This window comes from Panulirus ornatus, chromosome 13 (genome assembly GCF_036320965.1).
Source record: "Panulirus ornatus isolate Po-2019 chromosome 13, ASM3632096v1, whole genome shotgun sequence".
Taxonomy (NCBI): domain Eukaryota; kingdom Metazoa; phylum Arthropoda; class Malacostraca; order Decapoda; family Palinuridae; genus Panulirus; species Panulirus ornatus.
Window position 1 is genome coordinate 48,869,999 of NC_092236.1, and position 19,901 is coordinate 48,889,899.

The 19,901-nt window shown below is 41.5% G+C and overlaps 1 protein-coding gene across 1 annotated transcript in view; it reads left to right on the plus strand.

Annotated features, from left to right (window-relative positions):
- The first annotated feature begins 254 nt into the window (after positions 1-254).
- LOC139752849 (uncharacterized) overlaps positions 255-19,901 on the plus strand; it is a 257,324-nt gene continuing 237,677 nt past the window's right edge. The window contains 1 exon segment of the mRNA XM_071668812.1: positions 255-392. The gene's annotated coding sequence lies outside the window, so the exon portion shown is untranslated.

Below are 19,901 nucleotides of genomic sequence, written 5' to 3' on the forward strand. Positions count from 1 at the left end.
AGCCAAGGCGGTCAGACTCAACCCATGAGCATCAGGCAAGGATTCACATTATACATTTTTGTTAAAAAACAAATCTAAGCACCGCTCAGCACTGCTTATATATTCGAATGTACTTGAAATAGTTCAGTTAAACTATGTGATTTAATATATTTAAATTCAGAAGTAGGTTCGATACCATATTTCGAACTAAATGGTAAACAACCGGAACTCTAAGAATCTTCCTGAGTCGTGACTCCCTGAGGTCAGTCCTCTATAGACGGTGGTGTTGACGTGGTGCCAGGCTGTACATCAGTCATACTGACTCCCTGTTGTGTGCGGTCACCCGACATATAGATCTCTTGGTTGACATTTACCCACAGGACATCCCCGGGCCGAAGTTAGGAAACAAATGGGTAAGAGAATTATTTTCTTTCTCAATTTCTCACTCGATCATTTTAAAGTGTAGGAGGGAGATTCGTTAGAGAACGTTATATATGCTCTTTCGGATGTAGGAGAGGAGTTAACAACCGAATGATGGCCAAGGTAATTCGATAGCATTCACCCACTGCGCGAACGGAGCATTTTTATGTTTCATTACGTATATCGTGGCATGACTAAGGGAAAATTTTACATCCGTCTTCATCTTAAAGTCTTAGGGGAAGTATTGGGTTTAAACTGTTAAACCATTTAGCTTTATTCCACTTATAAATTGGTGCCTTGCCCATCTCTGACCCAGATATGTAAGTTCTTCAGCTAGAAATTGATTTTTTAATTTTCCTTACTTTAATATATGACATATATATATATATATATATATATATATATATATATATATATATATATATATATATATATATATATATTCCTATGAGTCCACGCGGAAAATGAAACACGATAACTTCCCAAGTGCACTTTCGTGTAATAATCACATCATCAGGGGAGACACAAGAGGGAAATACAAGTCAGTTGATATACATCGAAGAGACGAAGCTAAATGTACAACGCGGAGGTAGATGATACGAATATAAATGCGTATGAACGCGAACTTCCACTGAACATACAAACCTCCGACAGCCTGGCTCGTACCCGGGACTCCTGCGTGGCAGGCGGCATCGCTACCAATACCTCGGTTCTCACGTTAACGTGAGACGAAGGGCATTCGATTACATAGCATTCATACAGTCTTTAATCTATTAAGGATGATCATAGCCTAATGGTAGCGCTCCCGCCTGTCACGCAGGGGTACCGGGTTCGAGCCTGATCGGTGGGGGGGTTTGTATGTTCTATGGAAATGCCCGTTCATGTGCACTATATTCGTATACATATATATACCTCTGTGTGGTACAGTTAGGTTCGTAAAATGCTGTCTGCTGTTTGTTTGAGCCTATTGGATTTGACCGGTCTAGAGTCTCCCCGTTGCTCACCAACGTGAGACGAGGGGGATTCGATTACATAACATTCGAACAGTCATTTCACCATTAGGGGCGATCATAGCCTAGCAGGTAACGCTCCCGTCTGCCACGCTGGGGTCTCTGGTTCGATCCTGGCTGTTGGAGGATAGTATGTTCTACGGAAGTTCTCGTTCATATGCACTATATTCGTATATATATATATATATATATATATATATAAGTGGGTGTAACTCTGGGCCATGTAGGGGAGGAGTGGTTATATACGCTGACTGGTCCTTATCAGGGAAGTACATCATGAGGACCGTGATGAGAGTTTCCCTGGGTCGGGGTGCTATGGAGTCGTTCGGTACACCTTGATTCCCCACACCGAGCCAGTTGATGAGTGCACTCTGGAATTGTGGGCACCTGATCCGAGTGAAGCCTCTGTGGTGCATCATACGTATGGAATACATCTCTCGTCCACAAGGATCTTTGTCACTGTGGTGGCCCTTTGGTCACGCGTTGCAAAAGCCCAGGTATACTTAGAGAAGACGTCTGTCACGACTGGAACGTTTTCTCGCCCGTCATTGGAAGCCTCCAGACCTGTGAAATCCAGGGTAAGCATCTAGAAGGATCTGTCCGCCTTCAGCGAAGCCATTTGTTGGTGTGCGAACCGTTGGCAACCACAGCTTTGGCCACGATACAGCTGGGTCACTTAACGGAAATGTTCGGTAACATCCTCGTCCAGGCTTGGCCGGTAGCAACGGTACTTTAACAGTTGTGGGGTTCGCCCCGTCCCTTGATGTCCCATCTTCTCATGCATCGCTTTCTAGGCTTCCTTGCGTAGAGTCAGAGGCAGGACCAGGTGTCTGACCTCCCCGCTCCCTGGCATGATCCACCGTCTAACCAAGACGTGCTCCTCGAATCGTAAGTTCTCCCTCTGAACATAGCACCCCTTAGGCGCGTTTCGCCATCCATGTTCCTCGAGCATGCCTCTCAAACCCTTTACACACCGTGCAGTGCATGGGTCCTGTGGTTATAACTCCCTCACCTTTTTCATCGACAGGCTCGGTAGACATCTCCACTCCAAGAGTAAGAGTTCCGTTGGATCCTCCCCATGGAAGCTACTCTCTCTCTCTCTCTCTCTCTCTCTCTCTCTCTCTCTCTCTCTCTCTTCCTCGTCATCCAACACTCCCGTTACTTCCACGCCCAGAGCTTCTACATTATCCGATGAATAACCAGGCTCTGGTGCAATTCGCCTCTCGTGACAACCCATCGGCGTTCCCGTTCGCTTTGCCTGCCCGGTACTCCATGGCCAGATTGGCCACCTATCGCTGACTCTACCGCCCCAAGTTTATCTTGGTCTAGATGGGTCAGTGGGTCATGATCCGTCACTACCACAGACTTGCTTCCTGTGAGATAATCTTTGAACTTTTCCATGACTGCCCACTTCAGTCAGAGCCCAGCAGCTTAACCTTCCTACTGCTGTAGTTCTGCATATTCCTCTGCCTCTTTCAGCCCCCTTACTTGCAGGTGCCACAGGATGCCTTCTCCCCTGAAACTCCTGTGACAGCACCGCCCCCAACTCCAAGAAGCTAGCGTCAGTTTTTAGAAAGAAAAGCTGAGAGAAGTCCGAACACATCTGAGTATTGGTGCTGTCAACACCTTATCCTTGATGGCCTGGAACGCCTCTTCTTGGTCTTCACCCCATTAGTCCGACAAGGGTGTGTTGGGAGTGCATGATCCCGCTATTAGTGATGTTATAGGGGCTGCAAGTTTGGCAAATCCTGATGCAAATCTTTCTGTAGAAGGAGGCGAAACCCAGAAACGACTGCAGTTCCCTAATTAAAGTTGGGACTTCCCATCCGCTAACCGCCTCTACCTTGCTAGGATCTGGTCCTATCCCCTCCCCCAACACTGCATATCCTAAGTACTCAGCTTTCCTTTTCATGAAGCGACATTTAAATGGCTTTAATTATTCATGGGGGCCATGATGAAAATTTCCCGGGGTGGGTGTAATTACGAAGGTGTAACTCTGGGTCATGTGGAGTAAGAGGAGTAATATACACTCTGGCTGGTATCTCTCAGGGATAATAATAAGGGATGTACATCATGGGGGCCGTGATGAAAGTTTCCCAGGGTGAGTGTAAGGAAATGCAATTGTAAAGCAATAGTGGAGCAATAGGGAGGACAATGGTGGAGGGACAAACCTGGATGCTCTCATGTTGTTGGAGACGCGTTAGTGGCGTCGCTTGGGAGTTTGGTACACGAAAAAATAATTTTAGGCAGTAGCACCCGTGTGAAGCTAAACCGGAAAATAAGTTCTGATAATGCCAAATGTATCAAAAATTTAGAATTCTATCCTGTGAATGAAGTAATGACATAATTCAACTAAAACTCAGCACCGCATGCATGAAAATAAATGAAAGACGAACACGTCAGCAACTTCATAAATGGCCGCCACCAGTGTGAAGGGAAGGTTGCGTTCAACCTCTGCTCTCGGGATGGACAAACGACTGACCTCCTAAGGAGGAAAGAACTTTTCGCAGCCATTAATCATACTCGAAGTCCAACATTTTAAGTGCAATTCGATCAAGGTCGTGTCATGTAAGTCAAGGAAGATGCCCAAAGGAAAAGAGAAAAATTTCGACGGGAAACGATACGACGAAGTAACATTTCACCCGTTGGTGTCGGCTAGTCTGCAAAATATCCACGACGAAAGAAAAACACTCGCCGAAAAGTCTTTCTATTAACATATGGTATAGAACTGTGCTAATAAGTCCTTAACTGTCTATACCAATTACTTAAAATACCTTACTACGTTACGTGAATACGTTCGGCGCTCACCACGTCACATGCAGCAGGTGCGATTATTATTGGGCCAATGAGGGTAGAGTGTTGCTCTCCCGGGGCCCGTCTAGGGGGCTGGGCCTGAGCTCCTCTTATCATTTTTTTCAAATCCTACTAAATCCTATTTTAATTGTATAGCGAAACTCCTTTCCCTACCTCGTACTTCACGCCCTGGGATTCCCATCTATCTCCTACGGGACTCCCACTCACTCTCAAGTCCTAAAGTATGATTTTGACTCTGTGTGTGTGTGTGTGTGTGTGTGTGTGTGTGTGTCACTGTAGGGAGAGGGTAGGTCAGCTTAGCAGTGACTTGAGTGTCGTCACTGCGGCTTGAAGAGGAGGAGGGGAATCCTACCTCATTGTGACATAAAACTCAGTATTGTGTTTTTCCTTCTTTGTGCATGAACTCGCTGGCTATCATTATGGATATATGTAAATCCCTGACTAGTTAAGACAGAGAAACGGACCCCGTGGAATACAGCCCGGATTCCCCCCTCCTCAGTAGTTCAAACGATGTGGGGGTGGGGAACGGTATGCCCCAAACCCATGGGGGTGGGAGATTCGCCCCTGTCCCGTGTGGCTGTGGGAAGGCTCGCCCCGGGCGGATTTAGGGGGAGGGGGGGAGATTCGCCCCGGGCCGGGTGGCTCTGGACGTCCTTGGGGTCACATCATCAGCGGCAGAGGCGGGAACCAAGCCGTCTTTCGCCCTGACAGTCCACCTTTAAGCAGCGTCACCTCTTTTTGAATAAATCTTTTGACTGAAGATGTAAAGTATATATTGCCGTGTTTTTACAAGTGACTCTCTCTCTCTCTCTCTCTCTCTCTCCCTCAGTAAGACTTTGATTAATGAATTATTCGAAATTTCCTGGGTCCTTAATTTAATGGAAATAAACGCCAGAAATAATCTTTGGACTACATCATACAAGTATAAACCCTCATGAAATTACGAACACTGAAAAAAAAAGAGAAATGGTTTGTAAATTCATAGATTATTCTTGTATATGAATGTAGGTTGGCGAATTATAGACATAGGTGCCTTTTTTTTTTTTAATTCATGGACTGCCAAAAGTGAGGTCCAAATTCGAATAGTTTTTGTTTGCAAAACCTGGGATGTGTTACACGTCTTTACATATGAAATATAGGTTACAAGTTTGGAGTCGTCTTGTGAAACGTATGTGGAATGTGGGTTGAGCTGCCGTGGATTTTCATTGAGAGCCTGGTAGGCTTGTGACCAGTTCAGCTTCGCCCGGAAACCAGTCGCTTATCTAGAATCCGGTCAAGTGAAGACGCATCATGAACTCGAAGATAATGGTAAAACTTGTAAGAAGAGTGATATATATATATATATATATATATATATATATATATATATATATATATATTTTTTTTTTTATTATACTTTGTCGCTGTCTCCCGCGTTTGCGAGGTAGCGCAAGGAAACTTTGTATCTTCGAAAAGTTAATGCTTTTAGAGTTATTTGGTTAAATAAGATGACTAATGATTGTCAGATTTTTATCAAATTTACATTATGTCCGGTCATCATATTTGATAATATGATATTAATCAGTTGATATCAATAATCAAAGGAGTTTTTGTTTGAAGAAACAAACTAATTTGATTTAGTTCTAGAAAACCTCGGTATCATAAAGAAACGTCATTGTTTTAGAAAGCTTAATGAAGTGGGCGTATTCCCGAGTGAAGGGATGGATCTTTTAAGATAGCGGTGGGGCAATATCCCATGGAAGCCCTTCCACCCCCAGCACTCAAGAGGCCCCATTCTGGTATATACCAAAGTGAATTATGACATTTCTTGTCAACTTATTATGGTAATTATCTCTTATGTCCACACGCGTAAATGGGCCCCTGTGAAAATCTGCCCCAATGCTGAAAATATAGAAGACGCCTTGGGTGGGTGGAACTGTTGCTGTTCCCCCCCCCCCCCCCCCCACAGATATACAATAGAGAGTAAACTTACTCGATAGTGATAATATCCTTTTAATCCCTCGAAAGGTAGAAATAGATGTATGTCAACATATATAAGGCTTTATTCTGAAACGATAGTGTTGTATTTAGAGACGACAGTCGATGATGCTGAGCTTCATTTGGAGTATTGTATATCTACGATGTTTGGTGGTAGTGGTGAGTTATGAACATTGGTAATATATGGGGCTGCAGTAAAGATAGGTAATATACTTATGACTTTTCAAATCAACAAAACTTACGAAAACTTCACATAACCTTCCATAGCAGTTGTTTGAGTGACTGCCTGTGAGAAGGTTGGGTGGACATGGGGGAAGCGAACAATAACTAAAATATTAAAGATTATGGTAAATCTTGGCTTGTCAAATGCCGCATATTTCCTTGGTGGATTAAAGTCTTAATCAGTCCAATTTACTAACTCTCTGACCTCAGCGCTGGACTCACCTGTTCGCCATCGCAATGTTGGTTCTCTTTCCCTCTTTTATAGTAAGGAACCGTTTCATTGTGAACCTTCTCACTCAGCCTAACCCTGCAATATCTGCAAACCATTGCTTCTGATTCCTGTATGGTAACTGGCAGTTCAAAGGAGACCCATTGTGATATGTTTCTTCCTCTTTTTTTTTAAAAGGCAGATTTTTCCTCTTTCCTCTAATTACCTATCTTTTTTTCATTGTTTTCAATTTTCATTTACTGTCGGGATGGAAGATAGGATAGGTCAAAGGAGGTTTTAGAGGTTCACGTAGTACGTCATCGTTAGTTTTTTTTTTTTTTCGTCATATCTGATCGCTTCATTGGAGCATGCAGTTGACTAATATTACTTAGAATCAAACCCCTTGATAATCCAGTGTTTCAGGTTCTTAAAGGCATAATCCTGTCTTATGCAGTCTAAGATTATAGTGAAAATCATTTTGTCCTCCAATATTTCATTTTTTTTTTTTTTTAGCCGAGACGGCAAGGTCAGCTGAGGCCCTAATCAAGGCCATCCCATTAATATATATATATATATATATATATATATATATTATATATATATATATATATATATATATATATATATATATATATATATATATATATATATATTATCCCTGGGGATAGGGGATTAAGAATACTTCCCACGTATTCCCTGCGTGTCGTAGAAGGCGACTAAAAGGGGAGGGAGCGGGGGGCTGGAAATCCTCCCCTCTGTTTTTTTTTTTTTTTCTAATTTTCCAAAAGAAGGAACAGAGTGGGGCCAGGTGAGGATATTCCAAAAAAGGCCCAGTCCTCTGTTCTCAACGCTACCTCGCTAACGAGGGAAATGGCGAACAGTTTAAAAGAAAGATATATATATATATATATATATATATATATATATATATATATATATATATATATATATATATATATATATATATGTACAGGGTGTCCCAAAAATGTACTCACTTTTTGACACCGTGTGACTCACTGAATCCTTTTAGGGTCTATTGAATCTGAAAAAAAAAATCAATTAAAGGGTGTCAAAAAGTGATTACATTTTTGGGGGACATCCTGTATATATATATATATATATATATATATATATATATATATATATATATATATATATATATACCCTAGCCCGAGCCAGGTACCAATTTCAATTGGCCAGTCCCTAGGTGTGTAGATGGACAACTGAGTTGACTGTGGACCGACTGCCGTAACCAGGATTCGAACCTATACTCTGTGTACCCTGGGCGGTTAAAGTCAATCTCATGACGAAGTATGTATTTTTGTACTGTAGAGATGGTAGAATTTGGTATAAGGGCCATACATGGTCTTGTAAAGATATGCTTTTACTGCGTCTAGGTCTCTACGTAGCAGATGCCATGTCGAGCAATCACGATAACCACGTTTGCCTGAATGTATTATACTTGCGCAACTGAATATGCAAAAATTTGATTGTCTCATGTTTACCGTCCTACATCGTTTCATTTAATAGCTTAAGGTGCGAGAGGTTAATTTCATAATTAGTAAGATTCTCGGCTTTTTTTTTTTTTTTTTTTGAGTTCTTTGAGTTAGTCTACATGGATTTCTTGAATATCCCGCAGACTTACGGAATTTCGGAGTCTGATTTTGTTTTTGCATTGACAATGTTCGTATAGCAGTCCAGTGGCTAGTCAATGATAAACGATTTTGATTAGGTTATACCGTATATGAAGTTACGAGCAGTATCCTTTTAATATAGGTCGCTTTCCCGTCACCAGGTGGGTTCGTAGCACTGTGGTTATCCTGCATACAGGTATCATACCAGATTAAAAGTGGGGTCAGCTTGGGTCAAGATAGGTTATCACAAGCTGCGTCAGGCACAGTAGATGAGGCTAGTTTAGGTCGGACTACATCAGGGCATGAAACGCTAAATCATATCTGGTTATAGACCGGGTAAATGTAGGCTATAAGTGAACGGAGGTGAGAAGAATGCATTTAAATGTGGCACAACATGACGGGGAGAGGAGCCATGGTTCCCATCCCGGGCCGTCGCTCGCCCCAGGATCCGAACCACGAGAAGCGTCTGAAGCTGGCAAGAGGAGGGCGTTTGGAAGTTGAATCGTGTTTCTTAACTGAATTTACATATTTACTGGGCTCCCTCTCGTATTCGTAAGCTCATTGCATGCGAGAGAATCCTTCCTTGACTGCCGCATCGGTTTGAACCGGAGAGGTACGAGCTGGAAGCCAGAAACCCCGAGAAGGTAAGTTTGTTTACAAATTATTGACAGCTGAAAACAGCGTAGGCGGTGTTAACAGCTGTGTGACAACTGCGTTACTTGATGGCAGCTACCACGTACGGGGGCGTGCCATGCCTGCCTCACCTGGCCCTTGGCTCTTTCCTTCTCGTTAGATGCAGGATATCAGGGTGAGAGGGAAGTAAAGGGAGGAGAAGCCCCGTTTGGTGGGAGAGAACTCCAGCACCCTTCCAGATTCCAGCTGTTAGACATTGACGAGCATGGGAGTGACACTAGTAAGCTGGCCAAGACTGGGGTCAGCCCCTGGTGTTGAAGTGTTTTGGTATAGCTTTTGTGCTTTACCCGCAATTTTTCCCATTATTATGCATATTGTTGTTTTATAGACATCTAAACATTGCGTATGAATTAGGTTTTATCTCATAAAGATAGATATTCATTATATAATGTCACTGATATATATATATATATATATATATATATATATATATATATATATATATATATATATATATATATATATATGGTAACTTGAAATCAAGAGTAGATTCAATTTGGAGTTTTGTTTGATTACTTTGTGGTTTTCAGAATTCATCCGTTGATTTAATTGGAAAAAATTATTTTATGCAGGTTTTTTTTTTTTTTTTTGCATGTAAAAAGATGAATTTTACTTTACTCAGGAAGCAGAGCATCTAATAAATTAATCTTGCTCACTTCAAAATATAAGGTGACTAATGTCAATGATTGTGTAAGGGCTGCCCATTAACATGATAGAATTTTCATATTTTGAACTGAAATAGACTCTGTCCTCGATTGTTATGATATGTAGGTGTAAAGCAAAGTCACTTAAGTCCTATACACCTGACTTCTGTTAATTATTTTAGTTTCCTCCTATTTAATGATGTGGTCATAATTAGTTAGAACCTCAGTGTTGATCCATATTTAGTTTCTTTAGTCCCTGTTTTTTATTTTGCTTCATATCTCTTAAGTACCTTATTACTTTTTACTTTTTTATCTAGCTTTTCAACAGTTGTTCTGTGATTTTATTCCCGTCATAGTTATCTAACTTTTAAACAGTGGTTCTCTGATTATATTCCAGTCTTAGTTATTTAACTTTTCAACAGTGGTTCTCCTTGAGTTTATTCTTGTCTTATCAAACATCCCATCCTTATTAGATATTTTGAAATGTTGTTCACCAACATCCTCTTCATCTCTTGCACTCCAATAGTGATGCTCTTTGTCTCTCTCCCTTTTTTTAGTTATTCTATAACTTTTCCATAGGCCTTGATAAATTATATTTAGGTAACATGAAACATGGCTAGGATTGATTGGTGTTTATTGTACTGTTTTTTATAATGCATATTGAAATCTTTAAGAAAATGATTGATGAATATCATATGCTCTGAATTTTTGTTTATTGCTTGAAATTATTATTTTCATTTTTATTTCATTATCTTTTTCTTGAAAAAACTTTTAGTTTAAATGCTTTTTCCAGTGAGGGATGGGTAACTTGAACCAGTACATTTTTATAAGGCTTTTGATTTCTTATTCCATACTTTATTGAATATATGATGCACGAACGTATTGTAAGGCTTTATTTTGATACCTGGACAGGTATATCAAACTAAGGCTTATTATCTTTGGTCTGCATGCTTATTCCATTTAGGTTTGGATAACCTTTACAACAGTACCACTCTCTTTAGTGACCTTAAATTTCTTAATCCATACCTTATCTATTTGATAAAGTATTGCATAAGATCTTTCGCATATATTCTGATATCCTGTCAGATAGCTGAAAATAAAGTCTTGTTTTCCTCCATTTCTTCTTTTGCTTTATTACTTTCCCCTGAATATGATAGTACTGTAGACATATGGCGTAAGTGTTCTCTTTGCTTTCAGGACTCCATATTCTGAAAAAGAAAGTTGTCATTCTCACTAGTTCTTGTATTTGATACTGGTACTGAGATAAAGTGTGTAAACAGTAAGTGATTAGTTTTGCACCTACTTGCTAACGTAAGAATTCTTTGAATTGGTAAAGTTTTGTCCCATACAGTTGATACAGTTGCATAGGTGCTGTCAGACTCTACTTGCCTCAAGTGAAGACACCTTTGGCAAGCCTGTATTATTGCAAGTACAGTCTCATCAATGAACCTCTTACTCCAGAGGAGTTCACATTTCTCTTCTGCTAGAAGTAACACAGCCGTAGGTAGCAGGAACCTCTTGAAAGAGGTCCTAGGGTAATTTGCTTTCTTTCCAACTTCTTCATTTTTCCTGTGATAGCAAGGTAGTGGCAAGAGTATATGAAGAATTTGCTTCATTTGCTATCATCCATTCACTATCTGTCATGTGTAGTAAGTTGATACCACAGCTCCCATTCACAATCAGACCCCGAAGTCCTGTCCATGGTTCTGCTCAGCTGCATGATATCCCTAGTTTCATCTGGTGACAACACATCCCCCCCCTCTATACCACGTCAATCCTTTTCACTCTGTCTCATATTCCTCTTTCTCACTCGTGCATGTTCAGGTCCCAAGCAGTGAAAATATTATTTGATCCACATCCTTCCTTCTCCAGGTTGGACTTCCTCCTTGTCCTATTCACTTTTGGCATTTATATCATCTTTGTCAAACTCTCCTCATTCATTTTTTCCAAATGTCCAATCATTTCAGCATGTCCTCTTCAGCTCTTGCTAACATACTCCAATTATTACCACATCTCTCTCATACCCTATCATTTCTTACTTAATCCGTCTTCTTCACACATGTTGTCCTTAAGTATATTGTTTCCATCCAACACTTTACCCTCTTCTGTCCAGTCCAGTATTCTCTACAATCCCCTTCTTGCATCCATACAACTCCAGTAAGACTACTGTACTTTAATACATGCCTATCTTTGCCCTCCCAGATTGTAACCTCTTTTTCAACACTTTTCTCAATGCATCTAGGACTTTCTCCCCCTCAGTCACCCTTTAATTCACCTTGGTTCCCTTGAATCTGTTCTGCCATGTCCATCCTGGGCTGTCGAAAGCACTTTCACTTCCAGGTATTCTCCATTCAAACTCACCTCAGCTGACATGACTCTTAGCACTGCTAAACCTAATAACCTTGCTTTTATTGACATTTACTGTCAACTTTCTCCTTTCACACACTTTGCCAAATGCAGTCACAAACTTTTGCCGTTTGATACTCAAATCTTGTACCAGTGCCATGTCATCAATGAACACTTGACTCGCCACCCAGCCCACCCTCAACAAATAGCATACCTGCCCTTATCTCAAAGATTCTTGTATTTTCCTTCCAATCACCCCATCCATAAAAGATTGAACAGCCATGGTAACATCACACACGCATGCCTCAGACCCACCTTCACCTGCAACCATTCACCCTCTTCTTTGCCTACTGAAACACTCCTTACTCTCTTGATTAAAACTCCTCTGATTTTAATGGCTTTCCTCCCACAGTGTATTTGTAATGCTTTCAATAAAGCATCACTATCAGCCCTATCATAGGTTTTCTCGATTGAAAATTGTTTCATACAGATCCTTCTGTATCTCTTAAGTTTATCTTGCACACATTCTTCAAAGCAAGCATTTGATCCACACACCTTCAGCCACTCCTGAAACCAGTGTTCCTTCCCAGGCTGATGCTCTGTGCATGCCACCACTTTCTCACTCGCTGCTTTTCTAGACAACTTAACAAGTACACTGCACCAACTTACATGACTGTAATTCAGATGCCTGCCTTTGTTCCCCTTGTCTTTATATAATGATACTATTCATGCATTCTGCCATTCCTCAGGCACCTCACTATGATCCATATGTACTTTGGAAATCTTATTTAGCCAATCAACAAGGCATTCACCCCATTTCTTAAGAAATTCATGTGTAGTACCATCCACTCCAGCCATATTGGCACATTTCATCATACATAAGCTTTCACATCTTTTTTTACCAAACCACTTACCATTACTCTCACTTGGCCCACCTCACCAACCCGACCATGCTATCACCAAAAGCATTCAGCAGTCTTTCGAAGTCTTCACTCTCTCTCCTGTTACCACTTCCACATTTACCCCTTCACTATCGTTCCCATTTTTTCTCTTGTTTCTCTCAGTTTATTAACCACATATTCTCCCTAAGTTTGCTGCTCCTCTGACCACAGATCTCATTTGCCCAATTTTTGAGCCTGTACACCTTACCCTTTGCTGCTTTTTCTTATACATATCCCATTCACTTACACTTTTTTCTTGTAAGTACCGTACATGCATCTCTTTTTTTTCTCTTTCATGAGTGACTTCATCATCCCACCACTCCCTGTCCCTTTTCACCTGTCCAGCTCACACATTCCAACTCCTCTCGCTTCATTTATTCTCATCTTTTGCCATTCTGCGCTCAATCTTTCCTGTTATCTCTTCACAGAAGCCTCTTGTACTAGCTCACTTTCTTTACCCATTCCTTTCTCACTCATATAATTTCCTCTTATATGAAAGCCTCTTCAAGTCTTCATCATCGCTAGATAGAGATCTGACATCCCATCAGCTGGCCCTTTTTGCATATTTGCATCCAAGAGTCTCTCTTTTACAAGCCTTTCAGTTAGCAGATAATCCATTAATACACTTTAACCATCTTCACTACTCCATATATTTTTTTTTTTTTTTCTTTTTTTGCTTTGTCGCTGTCTCCCGCATTTGCGAGGTAGCGCAAGGAAACAGATGAAAGAAATGGCCCAACCCACCCCCATATACATGCCTTGATTCAATCCACTGACAGCACATCAACCCCGGTATACCACATCACTCCAATTCACTCTATTCTTTGCCCTCCTTTCACCCTCCTGCATGTTCAGGCCCCGATCACTCAAAATCTTTTTCACTCCATCTTTCCACCTCCAATTTGGTCTCCCTCTTCTCCTCGTTCCCTCCACCTCCGACACATATATCCTCTTGGTCAATCTTTCCTCACTCATTCTCTCCATGTGACCAAACCATTTCAAAACACCCTCTTCTGCTCTCTCAACCACGCTCTTTTTATTTCCACACATCTCTCTTACCCTTACGTTACTTACTCGATCAAACCACCTCACACCACACTTTGTCCTCAAACATCTCATTTCCAGCACATCCATCCTCCTGCGCACAACTCTATCCGTAGCCCACGCCTCGCAACCATACAACATTGTTGGAACCACTATTCCTTCAAACATACCCATTTTTGCTTTCCGAGATAATGTTCTCGACTTCCACACATTCTTCAAGGCCCCCAGAATTTTCGCCCCCTCCCCCACCCTATGATCCACTTCCACTTCCATGTTTCCATCCGCTGCCAGATCCACTCCCAGATATCTAAAACACTTTACTTCCTCCAGTTTTTCTCCATTCAAACTTACCTCCCAATTGACTTGACCCTCAACCCTACTGTACCTAATAACCTTGCTCTTATTCACATTTACTCTTAACTTTCTTCTTTTACACACTTTACCAAACTCAGTCACCAGCTTCTGCAGTTTCTCACATGAATCAGCCACCAGTGCTGTATCATCAGCGAACAACAACTGACTCACTTCCCAAGCTCTCTCATCCCCAACAGACTTCATACTTGCCCCTCTTTCCAAAACTCTTGCATTCACCTCCCTAACAACCCTATCCATAAACAGATTAAACAACCATGGAGACATCACACACCCCTGCCGCAAACCTACATTCACTGAGAACCAATCACTTTCCTCTCTTCCTACACGTACACATTCCTTACATCCTTGATAAAAACTTTTCACTGCTTCTAACAACTTGCCTCCCACACCATATATTCTTGATACCTTCCACAGAGCATCTCTATCAACTCTATCATATGCCTTCTCCAGATCCATAAATGCTACATACAAATCCATTTGATTTTCTAAGTACTTCTCACATACATTCTTCATAGCAAACACCTGATCCACACATCCTCTACCACTTCTGAAACCACACTGCTCTTCCCCAATCTCATGCTCTGTACATGCCTTCACCCTCTCAATCAATACCCTCCCATATAATTTACCAGGAATACTCAACAAACTTATACCTCTGTAATTTGAGCACTCACTCTTATCCCCTTTGCCTTTGTACAATGGCACTATGCACGCATTCCGCCAATCCTCAGGCACCTCACCATGAGGCATACATACATTAAATAACCTTACCAACTAGTCAATAATACAGTCACCCCTTTTTTAATAAATTCCACTGCAATACCATCCAAACCTGCTGCCTTGCCGGCTTTCATCTTCCGCAAAGCTTTTACTACCTCTTCTCTGTTTACCAAATCATTTTCCCTAACCCTCTCACTTTGCACACCACCTTGACCAAAACACCCTATATCTGCCACTCTATCATCAAACACATTCAACAAACCTTCAAAATACTCACTCCATCTCCTTCTCACATCACTACTTGTTATCACCTCCCCATTTGCGCCCTTCACTGAAGTTCCCATTTGCTCCCTTGTCTTATGCACTTTATTTACCTCCTTCCAGAACATCTTTTTATTCTCCCTAAAATTTAATGATACTCTCTCACCCCAACTCTCATTTGCCCTCTGTTTCACCTCTTGCACCTTATATTTATTATCTATTATTATTTATTTTGCTTTGTCGCTGTCTCCTTCATAAGCGAGGTAGCGCAAGGAAACAGACGAAAGAATGGCCCAACCCACCCACATACACATGTATACACATACACGTCCACAGACGCAAATATACATACCTATACATCTCAACGTATACATATATATATATACACACACACACACACATACATGTATACGCATGTACATAATTCATACTGTCTGCCTTTATTAATTCCCATCGCCACCTTGCCACACATGTAATAACAACCCCCTCCCCCCTCATGTGTGTGAGATAGAGCTAGGAAAAGACAACTAAGGCCCCATTCGTTCACACTCAGTCTCTAGCTGTCATGTAATAATGCAACGAAACCACAGCTCCCTTTCCACATCCAGGCCCCACAGAACTTTCCATGGTTTACCCCAGACACTTCACATGCCTTGGTTCAATCCATTGACAGCACGTTGGCCCCGGTATACCACATCGTTCCAAATCACTCTATTCCTTGCACGCCTTTCACCCTCCTGCATGTTCAGGCCCCGATCACTCAAAATCTTTTTCACTCCATCTTTCCACCTCCAATTTGGTCTCCCACTTCTCCTCGTTCCCTCCACCTCTGACACATATATCCTCTTTGTCAATCTTTCCTCACTCATTCTCTCCATGTGACCAAACCATTTCAAAACACCCTCTTCTGCTCTCTCAACCACACTCTTTTTATTACCACACATCTCTCTTACCCTATTATTACTTACTCGATCAAACAATCTCACACCACATATTGTCCTCAAACATCTCATTTCCAGCACATCCACCCTCCTGCGCACAACTCTATCCATAGCCCACGCCTCGCAACCATACAATATTGTTGGAACCACTATTCCTTCAAACATAGCCATTTTTGCTTTCGGAGATAATGTTCTCGACTTCCACACACTCTTCAACACTTCCAGAATTTTCGCCCCCTCCCCCACCCTGTGATTCATTTCCGCTTTCATGGTTCCATCTGCTGCCAAATCCACACCCAGATATCTAAAATGCTTCACTTCCTCCAGTTTTTCTCCATTTAAACTTACCTTCCAATTGACTTGACCCTCAACCCTACTGTACCTAATAAACTTGCTCTTATTCACATTTACACTCAGCTTTCTTCTTTCACACACTTTACCAAACTCAGTCACCAGCTTCTGCAGTTTGTCACACGAATCATCCACCAGCTCTTGATCATCAGCGAACAACAACTGACTCACTTCCCAAGCTCTCTCATCCACAACAGACAGTATATTTGCTCCTCTTTCCAAAACTCTTGCATTCACCTCCCTAACAACCCCATCCATAAACAAATTAAGCAACCATGGAGACATCACAGACCCCTGCCACAAACTAACATTCACTGAGAACCAATCACTTTCCTCTCTTCCTACTCGTACACATGCCTTACATCCTCGATAAAAACTTTTCACTGCTTCTAACAACTTTCCCCCCACACCATATATTCTTAATACATTCCACAGAGCTTCTCTATCAACTCTTATCATATGCCTTCTCCAGATCCAAAAATGCTACATACAAATCCATTTGCTTTTCTAAGTATTTCTCACATACATTCTTCAAAGCAAACACCTGATCCACACATCCTCCACCACTTCTAAAACCACAATGCTCTTCCCCAATCTCATGCTCTGTACATGCTTTCACCCTCTCAATCAATACCCTCCCATATAATTTACCAGAAATACTCAACAAACTTATACCTCTGTAATTTGAGCTCTCACTTTTATCCCCTTTGCCTTTATACAATGGCACTATGCAAGCATTCCGCCAATCCTCAGGCACCTCACCATGAGGCATACATACATTAAATAAACTTACCAACCAGTCAACAATACAATCACCCCCTTTTTTAATAAATTCCACTTCAGTACCATCCAAACCCACTGCCTTGCTGGCTTTCATCTTCCACAAACTTTTACTACCTCTTCTCCGTTTATCAAATCATTCTCCCTAACCCTCACTTTGCACACCACCTCGACCAAAACACCGTATATCTGCCCCTCTATCATCAAACACATTCAACAAACCTTCAAAATACTCACTCCATCTCCTTCTCACATCACCACTACTTGTTATTACCTCCCCATTAGCCCCCTTCACTGAAGTTCCCATTTGTTCCCTTGTCTTACGTACTTTATTTACCTCCTTCCAAAACATCTTTTTATTCTCCCTAAAATTTAAAGATACTCTCTCACCCCAACTCTCATTTGCCCTCTTTTTCACCTCTTGCACCTTATATTTATTATCTATTATTATTTATTTTGCTTTGTCGCTGTCTCCTTCATAAGCGAGGTAGTGCAAGGAAACAGACGAAAGAATGGCCCAACCCACCCACATACACATGTATACACATACACGTCCACAGACGCAAATATACATACCTATACATCTCAACGTATACATATATATATATATACACACACACACACATACATGTATACGCATGTACATAATTCATACTGTCTGCCTTTATTAATTCCCATCGCCACCTTGCCACACATGTAATAACAACCCCCTCCCCCCTCATGTGTGTGAGGTAGAGCTAGGAAAAGACAACTAAGGCCCCATTCGTTCACACTCAGTCTCTAGCTGTCATGTAATAATGCAACGAAACCACAGCTCCCTTTCCACATCCAGGCCCCACAGAACTTTCCATGGTTTACCCCAGACACTTCACATGCCTTGGTTCAATCCATTGACAGCACGTTGGCCCCGGTATACCACATCGTTCCAAATCACTCTATTCCTTGCACGCCTTTCACCCTCCTGCATGTTCAGGCCCCGATCACTCAAAATCTTTTTCACTCCATCTTTCCACCTCCAATTTGGTCTCCCACTTCTCCTCGTTCCCTCCACCTCTGACACATATATCCTCTTTGTCAATCTTTCCTCACTCATTCTCTCCATGTGACCAAACCATTTCAAAACACCCTCTTCTGCTCTCTCAACCACACTCTTTTTATTACCACACATCTCTCTTACCCTATTATTACTTACTCGATCAAACAATCTCACACCACATATTGTCCTCAAACATCTTATTTCCAGCACATCCACCCTCCTGCGCACAACTCTATCCATAGCCCACTGCCTCGCAACCATACAATATTGTTGGAACCACTATTCCTTCAAACATAGCCATTTTTGCTTTCGGAGATAATGTTCTCGACTTCCACACACTCTTCAACACTTCCAGAATTTTCGCCCCCTCCCCCACCCTGTGATTCATTTCCGCTTTCATGGTTCCATCTGCTGCCAAATCCACACCCAGATATCTAAAATGCTTCACTTCCTCCAGTTTTTCTCCATTCAAACTTACCTCCCAATTGACTTGACCCTCAACCCTACTGTACCTAATAAACTTGCTCTTATTCACATTTACACTCAGCTTTCTTCTTTCACACACTTTACCAAACTCAGTCACCAGCTTCTGCAGTTTGTCACACGAATCATCCACCAGCTCTTGATCATCAGCGAACAACAACTGACTCACTTCCCAAGCTCTCTCATCCACAACAGACAGTATATTTGCTCCTCTTTCCAAAACTCTTGCATTCACCTCCCTAACAACCCCATCCATAAACAAATTAAGCAACCATGGAGACATCACAGACCCCTGCCACAAACTAACATTCACTGAGAACCAATCACTTTCCTCTCTTCCTACTCGTACACATGCCTTACATCCTCGATAAAAACTTTTCACTGCTTCTAACAACTTTCCCCCCACACCATATATTCTTAATACATTCCACAGAGCTTCTCTATCAACTCTTATCATATGCCTTCTCCAGATCCAAAAATGCTACATACAAATCCATTTGCTTTTCTAAGTATTTCTCACATACATTCTTCAAAGCAAACACCTGATCCACACATCCTCCACCACTTCTAAAACCACAATGCTCTTCCCCAATCTCATGCTCTGTACATGCTTTCACCCTCTCAATCAATACCCTCCCATATAATTTACCAGAAATACTCAACAAACTTATACCTCTGTAATTTGAGCTCTCACTTTTATCCCCTTTGCCTTTATACAATGGCACTATGCAAGCATTCCGCCAATCCTCAGGCACCTCACCATGAGGCATACATACATTAAATAAACTTACCAACCAGTCAACAATACAATCACCCCCTTTTTTAATAAATTCCACTTCAGTACCATCCAAACCCACTGCCTTGCTGGCTTTCATCTTCCACAAACTTTTACTACCTCTTCTCCGTTTATCAAATCATTCTCCCTAACCCTCACTTTGCACACCACCTCGACCAAAACACCGTATATCTGCCCCTCTATCATCAAACACATTCAACAAACCTTCAAAATACTCACTCCATCT